This window comes from Montipora capricornis, chromosome 12 (assembly GCF_036669925.1).
Source record: "Montipora capricornis isolate CH-2021 chromosome 12, ASM3666992v2, whole genome shotgun sequence".
Lineage (NCBI taxonomy): Eukaryota > Metazoa > Cnidaria > Anthozoa > Scleractinia > Acroporidae > Montipora > Montipora capricornis.
In genome coordinates, this window is record NC_090894.1 from 30,911,302 (window position 1) to 30,919,937 (window position 8,636).

Genomic DNA, 8,636 nt, shown 5'->3' on the forward strand with positions numbered 1-8,636 from the left:
TTGCGAATTTTGAGTGTCATGAAATTACATCATTTGCGTGGCAATATATCCCTTTACTCTGACACAAAAACATTCAGATAGCAAGAAACTTCATATTTATTAACCATTTCTTCTGCTTTTGTGCTTGTCAGCATTGTGATTTGCGATAATTCGTAAGTCTGTTTTTGTCAGTATCTCATAGATGTTCGGCTTATCCTCGGTGTAAAAACCTGTGAAACTCGCAGATGACTTAACACAAAGGAAAACAAAGGAGCCAAGAAAACATCAAACAATAACGTAACCCTACCACGAGCTAACCAAACAAAGAAAAATTTTCACAGGTTTTTACACCGAGGTAATCCCAGAGGTTCAGATTTTCAATTACATGGCGGCTCAACCTCGCGATTGTGTAAATAGTTCACCCTGAGGTCACAATAGATACGTTTCTCAGGAACCCGACAAAGAAGGCTACCTGACCCAACTGATGAAATGTAAATATTCAGTTAAATGTTACAACAAAATTAAAAAAACCAAAGACCGAAGTTTCTTTGCTAAAAAGTAAGTTGTTTTACTCTGAAAAAAACGAACGATTAACATTCTTTCCTGTAGTTTATTCAGTTGACACAAGGTGATCAAAGGGCACCTTTAGTCAAGAGCGTGTTTGTTATCTTTAAACTGAATTTAGTATAAATACACAAGTGATTATTCAAAATTGCGCGCTCTCATTGGCTCGCTATCTCGGATTATCAGCCGATAATCACCTCGACGGACAAAATGGCTGCCAGTAGTCGTTTTGCCACTGTAAGTGAAGATGATTTTCGGGTTGAAATGTTTTTTTTTCTCTTTTTTGAAATAATCACCAGTGTATTTATACTAAAACAATTATTCGCCTCAGGCTCAGTGATTATCGGTGAATATTCACCTCGACTTCGTCTCGGTGAATATTCACCGATAATCACTTCGCCTTCGGCGAATAATTGTTAATTATTACCAAAGCTTAAAAAACTAAAAGACCTCAAAATGGGACAAGATATTACAAAATAATTAAAGGTGTGAACGTGTGAGCCAAAGGGCCTCTGCTGGCGCAACATGTGGGTGACCCTCAAATGGTCTTAATGACCCCCCACTTTAAAAAATTGACTGGAACCCTGCAGTTCAATACCACCCAATTCAGTGCCTTCTGTTTTTGTGTAACACGTACCACAGGCAACCCAGTATACGCCTTTTTAGAGCGTCTTGTTGTTTCTCGTTTACAGTCACTACAGGACAAGAAAAGAGGCCGCCGCCGAAGGCAAACTGAGTGTTGCTTCGGGCTCCTTTTACGACGGGTGCTTTTCCAACTGCGCCGAATGCACAACTTGTCTTCAGCACAGTACTGGTGCTCGTTCTACTGACATCAAGTGGGATAAAAGGCTGAATGAACTTTGAGACGCCCGTCCTTGAACTGGACTCCAAGGCGCTGGAACGGTGGAGCGATATATCCACTGCACTATACCTCATTTATAGTAATGATCAGCCTTAGTAACAACGGGCTGTCCAGTGGTTAGGCAACGATTAGCGACAACTAAGCTTTGAGCAACTCGGCCAAGATTGATTGCCCCAATAAAGATAATTCAGTAAGTGTTAGTTTTTCTACGGGATTGGATATATTTTAGAATAAAATGTAGAGACATAAAAACATGACGTTTTGGTGCCGACATGTCACCATTATCAACTGTAAATTATGGTAAGTTAGGTAGCGTTTTTATAGGATAGAGAGTGGGAAAATACATTAGAATAAATGAGGCGGGGATAAACAAGAGAATGAACAAAATTTAAATAAACAGTTTCGCTGGAATGGAGTTATTTTGACTGTTCAGAGTCGGTCTCTTTTTCCTTATTAAAAGCATCTCATAAATAAGGCACTCAAACTTTCCGCAGCATTTGTTTTAGGTGGGAAATTGCTCGTGAAGATTGTTGGATCTTTAGTTGTGTTTGTCCTTCAGGCGTTTACCGATGACGGAATATGTATGTTCCTTGATGTGCAGGTGGAGATGACAGCTAGTGTAGACTACAGAATTCGAATCAGACGAATTACATTGAAATTCATACGCAACGCATTGTTGGTTTAAGGTTATTCGTACGTACAGGGTTGTCGACAGGCTTAATACGGTTTTGGTTTTGGTCTTGGAAGGCGTGAAATCTCTTAAAAGTAGAATCAATAAGTTTTCCAGGATATTTCAGTTTCAGAAACATTTTTTTTAGATAATGGCATTCTTTGGAGAAGAGGTCCGGTGAGGATGACAAGCGTTTAGCGCGATCAAGCATAGTATTAAGCCAGTCGACAGCCCCATATGTACGAATAATCTTGCCCTTCAAAGATCAGAAATCCGCCGAATTCGTGCGCAGGCAACTAAGCAACCTTGGAAAGAAAATTAATCGTGTATTAAAAACAGTCTTCACAAGTAGGAGAATCTCTGAAGATTTGAAAGTTAGGGAAACAAAGCCCTCACTTGTAAACCAACAATGCGTTGTGTATGAATCTGAATGTAATTCGTGTGCTTCAAATTATGGCGGAGCTCCGCGCGCGACGAGCACCATAGTTTAGAAAATATAGTAACCCATCGATGCGAGAAAATTTGGTTTTATAGTCATGACGTCATTAACGTCCGTACGTACGTCCGCCCCTCCATTTATGCCCACACTTTTGATGGAGAAGCGCCGGCAATGCATGTACAAACGGGGAAGTATTTCTTTGACTCATTGTTCTATCACCACATCCTGACCGCGAAACTCCACCTCGGAAGGAAACCAAACTCAATGCACAATGCAGATCGGATTCGAAGGCGAGATATCAGCCAGTATTTGTCATTCATGTCTAGCTATTGGTGGATCACTGGGAAACGTTCCGCTTGTTCTAGTCTTTATTTGAACACCAAGCATAAAGATTGTTTGTGGATTGCTGATATCAAACGAAGCAGTAGCCGACCTTATGGTAACCTCAGTGGTAATGCCGATTATTGTTTTTGCTTTGATTCAAGTTTTCTTTCCTACGTTTTTTTCGCGTTTGAATAAAATTAGTGGAGGTTGTGAAAAGACTCTACCAGTCTCGGGATCATTTTGCAGTATAATTTAAAGTTATTGAGAATGATACTTTTGTCTGAGTGATTATGAGGATTCGCTCTGACGAAGGGCTAACGCTCGAACCTCAGCTTTTAGGATCTCTGTACGGTGGTCAATTTACATTATCAACTCTGTTGATAAAACCAAATTTTTGTATACTACTTCCCCACCGAAGCAGCACCACAGTTTCTTTAGAAACTACCCCTTCACTTATTCAAAAAGACCCTGTCACCTGTGCTGGGAACTTTGAACATAGGGTGCAGCTCTTTATACAGGATGTGTTAAAGAGTATTCTTGTTCCTATTGGTGAGTAGACTTCTTTTACAGGGTTGAATTCCAGCTAATGGGATCACCTCACATACGTATTATTTTGGGTATCTTGTCCCATATGAGAGCCCCCTGTGCTGTTACACCATTATCCAGATGTTATTACACTAACTGCTGCATAAAGGAAACTTTATCCTGCCAATTTCAAACAATCGCAGTAACTTTCATATCCACGAGGAACGGCAGTGGCACTTTGATTGCGTTCTCATCCGTTCTCTTAAATATCGACTTTTTCAAGTATCTTGTCTAGATCACACGTCTTTATATGTGCTTTAATTAAAGACAAAAAAATATAACAGAGTTGGCTCGCCTCGACTACTAAGTTTTGAAATAAAAGGGGCTCAATATTTGATAGATATTCAAGGTTTACCAGGCTTAAATGAAGCAAATGTTATAGTCCAAAAAATAAAGTGAAGCCAAATAAAATCTCATTGGCTGTAAATTTCATGCTTCATTTCTGCCTATGAGACGACAAGTAAACAAAAACAGGATGCCGAAATTGCAAAAGATTTTTAATTAATTTTTATCTTCCCGGCATGTAACCTCTTATTACTGGGTTGCCAGTACGGCAATTCCAGTCGTAAAATGGGTAATATTTCTCTTTTCTTTTATGTTATTTAATTTTTTTTTCCGTGTCGATGAAAGTCTCGCCTGTCATTCCCCTGCTAAGTGGTGTCTTTGTGCATAGAGTCTTCTGTGCGTATTTTGTTAGATTTGAGGGGGTTGGGATAATGCTTAGATTTTTCTGGTGCACACAGGAGAACATTTAATTAACCTGCAATGGCGTCGAAAGTCATTGTAACGCGAATGGCGTTTTAGTGCATCTTTAACAAATATACCCTCATGGAGCTCAAGAATTGAACATCCATTGGATGAACAAGACAGGCGTTGAAAAAGAAATATCTGGAATCTTTAAAGCGACGAGTAATGGTCTTCGACAACAATTTCATTTTTCGCCGTTGGATATCAAGTAAGTTTTGTTTCTAATATTTTACTAACTTGGTATTAACTCTTTTCCCTACCTTCCCAACTGCAAGAAAACCGCGGTAAATCTGCCATCGCCAAAAAATGTTATTTTTCTCAAATGGCAAATTCTTTATGGATTTAACAAACAATGAAGGAAGCGAACGCCTTGAATGCATCACGATGTTTACTGAAGTCGCATCTAAGTTGTCTGGCAATTTACATTTATTTTGTATTGAACTCTGCAAAGGTAAAAAGAAAGGGAAATGTGACAGTGAAGAATTATTGGAATGAAAGCTTGTTGTCTCTTTTGTGCTTCCTTATTTACGGTCAAGGTTCTTCCGAAAAGGGTTTGATGTGAACGGTCAGAAATGTATTTAATTGCATATGCTTTGTCACACGGATTGTGTGTCTTGTTTGCAAGCACGCAATTCAAATAGGAAGGATTTTTTGCCTCTAATGGCAAATGTTATTTGTTTTTTTGTGAGATTTCCAGCCTTTGTGAATTTATCATGTTGTGTAATTTTCGAGCTAAACAAATTTGGGGTTGAAATGTGATACGGGAGGATTTTTGTGATAGTGCGCTGTAAGCAGCGCGTGCATAAGTCACGAAAAAAAACAGGTCTGTTGGAAGCGTGCTTGAGTTTCAACAAAACGAGCCCCAAAATCAGCAAAAAATTGTGACGCTGATGAATGATAAAGTTAGCTGCTATTTCCAAAATGACTGAATCACCTGGTGATAAATAACCTCGTCTTGGAGAGTAATTTTTGACTTTGCAGAAACGATGGTCAACCTCAAGAGTTGGGCGATTGTGATCTTTGTGTTGAATTCGCACATTTCTTGTGAAGCTTTCTAACACTTGAAAGAAAAAGAAAACTAATTAACAAAAATAAAAACCCGGTATTTTGCCATCATTTGACACAGATGCTGCACTGTTTCGCGAGTAAACATGCCGCGGTAACTTAATCACGGCGCCCGCTGAGTTTAGTTTCACTTTCGATTTTGCGATTTACTTCTGCAGCCAAAAGTACAATGGCAAAAATCTCCCAAAATGTTTTTCGATGATGGTAATTTTTTATATTCGCGGTTCAAAATAAATGTTGTTTTCATGTCATAAATTTTGTTACTGATGGCAAAATATTAAATTCTCGATCGACCGTCCTTAAAACTTCCTTCTGTTCTTCCTAAAACCTTTGTATAAATCATCAATATAAAGTTTCAATCCGTGTTAAGAATACATTAGGGATCTTTGGAATCGAAGTAGACAGTAATCTGGATTTTTCTGGTCATATATGAAATGTGCGCAAAAAAATTACGTGTAATTGTCAACGTAACGTTATGATGCGCTTTTTCGAAACCTTAAAGGACAAGGCCGTGGTGAGCAAGAAATGTTTTCTGGCTTCTGTGCACTGCATGTGTGTTTAGGTCTTTTTAGGCGTAGGTAATAAAAGGAGTTATGCTTTCCGATTTGGTACTTTGTCCACTAGGTTTTCAGAAATGTACAGCAATACAGCAACTTAATATTAAGAAATAAATTTATTTTTGACCTTGGAATCGTGCTTTCAGCACTCCGACATATACTCGATAATGGCGCCGTGTTGTGGTCTTTGCAGCAATTAATTATAAGCTGCCTCTCAAACATTGATCTTCTGGCACTGTGTTACGTAAACCCCCGAGATCTTTTAGTCAAGGTCTGCTAGTCTGGCAAGGCTACAAATGTAGGGTACACCCTTCAAAGGTAAGCTCTGCTGGTACTAAATGTTAAATTTAGTAGTGTGTAGGTATTCAAAGTCTTCGAAGTCACAATAGGGCCGTTTATACGAGGGAAAATACGTCACGGCTTGCACTGACCGCGGTTTACATAAGACGCGAACTGGGCCATTATTTCGAGTGCGGCTTACGTGAGACGCGAAATGCTCGAATAAATGGTTCGCGGCCAACGGGTCCAATGGTGACGTAATTTATTTTGATGCGTCGTAATTATCAAGATGCTTAGCAATTTCGATATTACTACAAATAGTGAGAAGCTGTTTCTCTTCCGGGGCGCTCAACATTCACTTTATCGCTGAATCTTTTTCCTTAGTAATACGTGATTCGTTGCTCGCGCTGGCTATCTTTCTCAGGCGAACGGGACGAGAGCAAAAAGGAAGTCTGGGCTATAATAACATAACAAGTGCATGCGCAGGAATTGTTCACGGCTTGAGCCAGCTGCGGACAACGCTCGAGTACATTTTATACGGACACTTTCACGTTAAAGGTAAGCCACGGCTCGAAACCACTAGGCCAGGATAAGCCGCGGCTTGAGCTGGCGGCGGATGGAGTAAGCCGTGAACTTCGATTTTGTACCATTTAAACCGGGTGTTCGGGCGGCCAGTGTAAGCCGTGGCTTATTTTCTCTCGTATATCGGAAGGAATTTAGACTGCAAGGGGAGTATTACATCACATAATCCCGTCAAAGTACTGATCTGGCAGAAAGGCGAAAAATCATGGAGGAGGGCGAAACAGCAAAAAAGAAATTAGGGAGGAGGGAGAAAAATGAGTTTAAAAATGAGGAAATAAGATAGTTGCGTACCCGTTCCCCTCCCCTTCATTTGTGGGGACCCTGTGTGTGCCTTGGTGTTAAATAATTTGTAAAAATCACTAGTTGGAATTTTAATTAGGTCTATTTGTGCAGATTCGTCGAGCTGAAAATTAAATGTATTATTATGGTGCATTTCTTTTTTAATTGGTGCCTAATTTTTGTTTCGGGATGGCACTAATTATACAATGACCTGATAATATTGAAGAAAATTAGGTTATAAGAGATTTCCTCTTCCAGAGAAAATTTCTCCCTCTGTCGATCCTTGCCCTAATCAACTTAAGATATCGATTTCCATTTTCTTCAGTCCTTTAGAATATTTAAATTGTTTTTATAGAGCGCTTTCTTATGACGTCAGAGCGGCCATGTTAGTGTTCCAAAACAAAGGAATGGCGGCCATGTTGGTGTACCAAATTAATCCTCCGGGAATTTAACTCTATTCTTATGCAAATACTTTCCTCCTTTGTTTCAGCAATGCAATATGGCTTCTGGTCACGTGAGTGAAAACGCTCCATAGGGATTTTAAATCGTCCGATTCCGTTATTCTAATTGGTCTTCCTTCAGGCGAAGGTTTAAAGTAGATTTGCCCGTCCATCGTGCACACTTTCGATAGTTCTCCGTTTCGCATCATCCCTTTTGCCTCATTTACTATTTTCTTTCTATACGAGGTCAAATTTTCGTAAGTAGAGATCCTATCTTTAGATTTGGGAGAATGATTACGCAAATTGACTCTGGAAGCTCTGGCCTTGTATAACCTGGCTTTAGTTTTATGACTTACGAATTTCACTGTTATCGGCTTGTTCCCCTTTCTGTTCAATTGATGGCGGATCTCAATATCGCCTGGGTTTATCAGTATCTTCAAGAGGGTCTCAATGGGGTTAAGCGTGTGGCGTGAAACGTCCAAAAAATTAACCGTGTGGCGTGAATTATTTTTTCCAGATAACCGAGTTGTTTGAAGCTTTCCCTAAGCTCTGAACAATTATTTGATGTAAAAATTAAGCGTGCACCGTGAAATCGCGAAATTTTTAACCGTGTACCGTGTTTGCTACACCGCCATTGAGACCCTCCTTCAACGCCTCCGCTTCTTCGACCGATGTATACGCGCCCTCCGGCACTCCATGGATTTCTATGGAATTTTTCCTGGTATACTGCTCCAATCTATCTTGTAATGCGCCGATCAAATCGAAACTTCAACGCCTCCCCTTCCAGGGCAAACCACGGACATTTGACTATCCTCTGTGTCCTAGGGAGTGGGGAATTTGATCTTTGCCTGCATGGGGTGGGAAAAATTCAACCGAAAGCGTTAGGTTTCAAATGAGGGTGCCGAAGTCGCTAACATCTATAAAACACGTGTTTGGACGACACGGAAGAGTTTAAAGGAATAGATGCAGCATTTGTGAGTGATTGTCTTACAAACAAGGTGTTCAAAAGGTCAGGAGCCGACGACGATTGTTCTTTAGTAGGGTTTGACAGACAAATCAGACGAGAGGGTAGAGCATTTGAACACCATTTTGGCCCGAGGGAGTGGCAATTTAAACAATCTAATCTTTAAAAGTTCAAATGCCCGGGCTTTGGCCGGGTTGGGGGGGGGGGGGGGGGGGAAAGGGCGGGAGAGATGTTGAAGTTTCGTGTTGATCGGCGCAGTTTGTACAGTTTGTACAGTTCTTGCTGCAGTGATGGAGGATA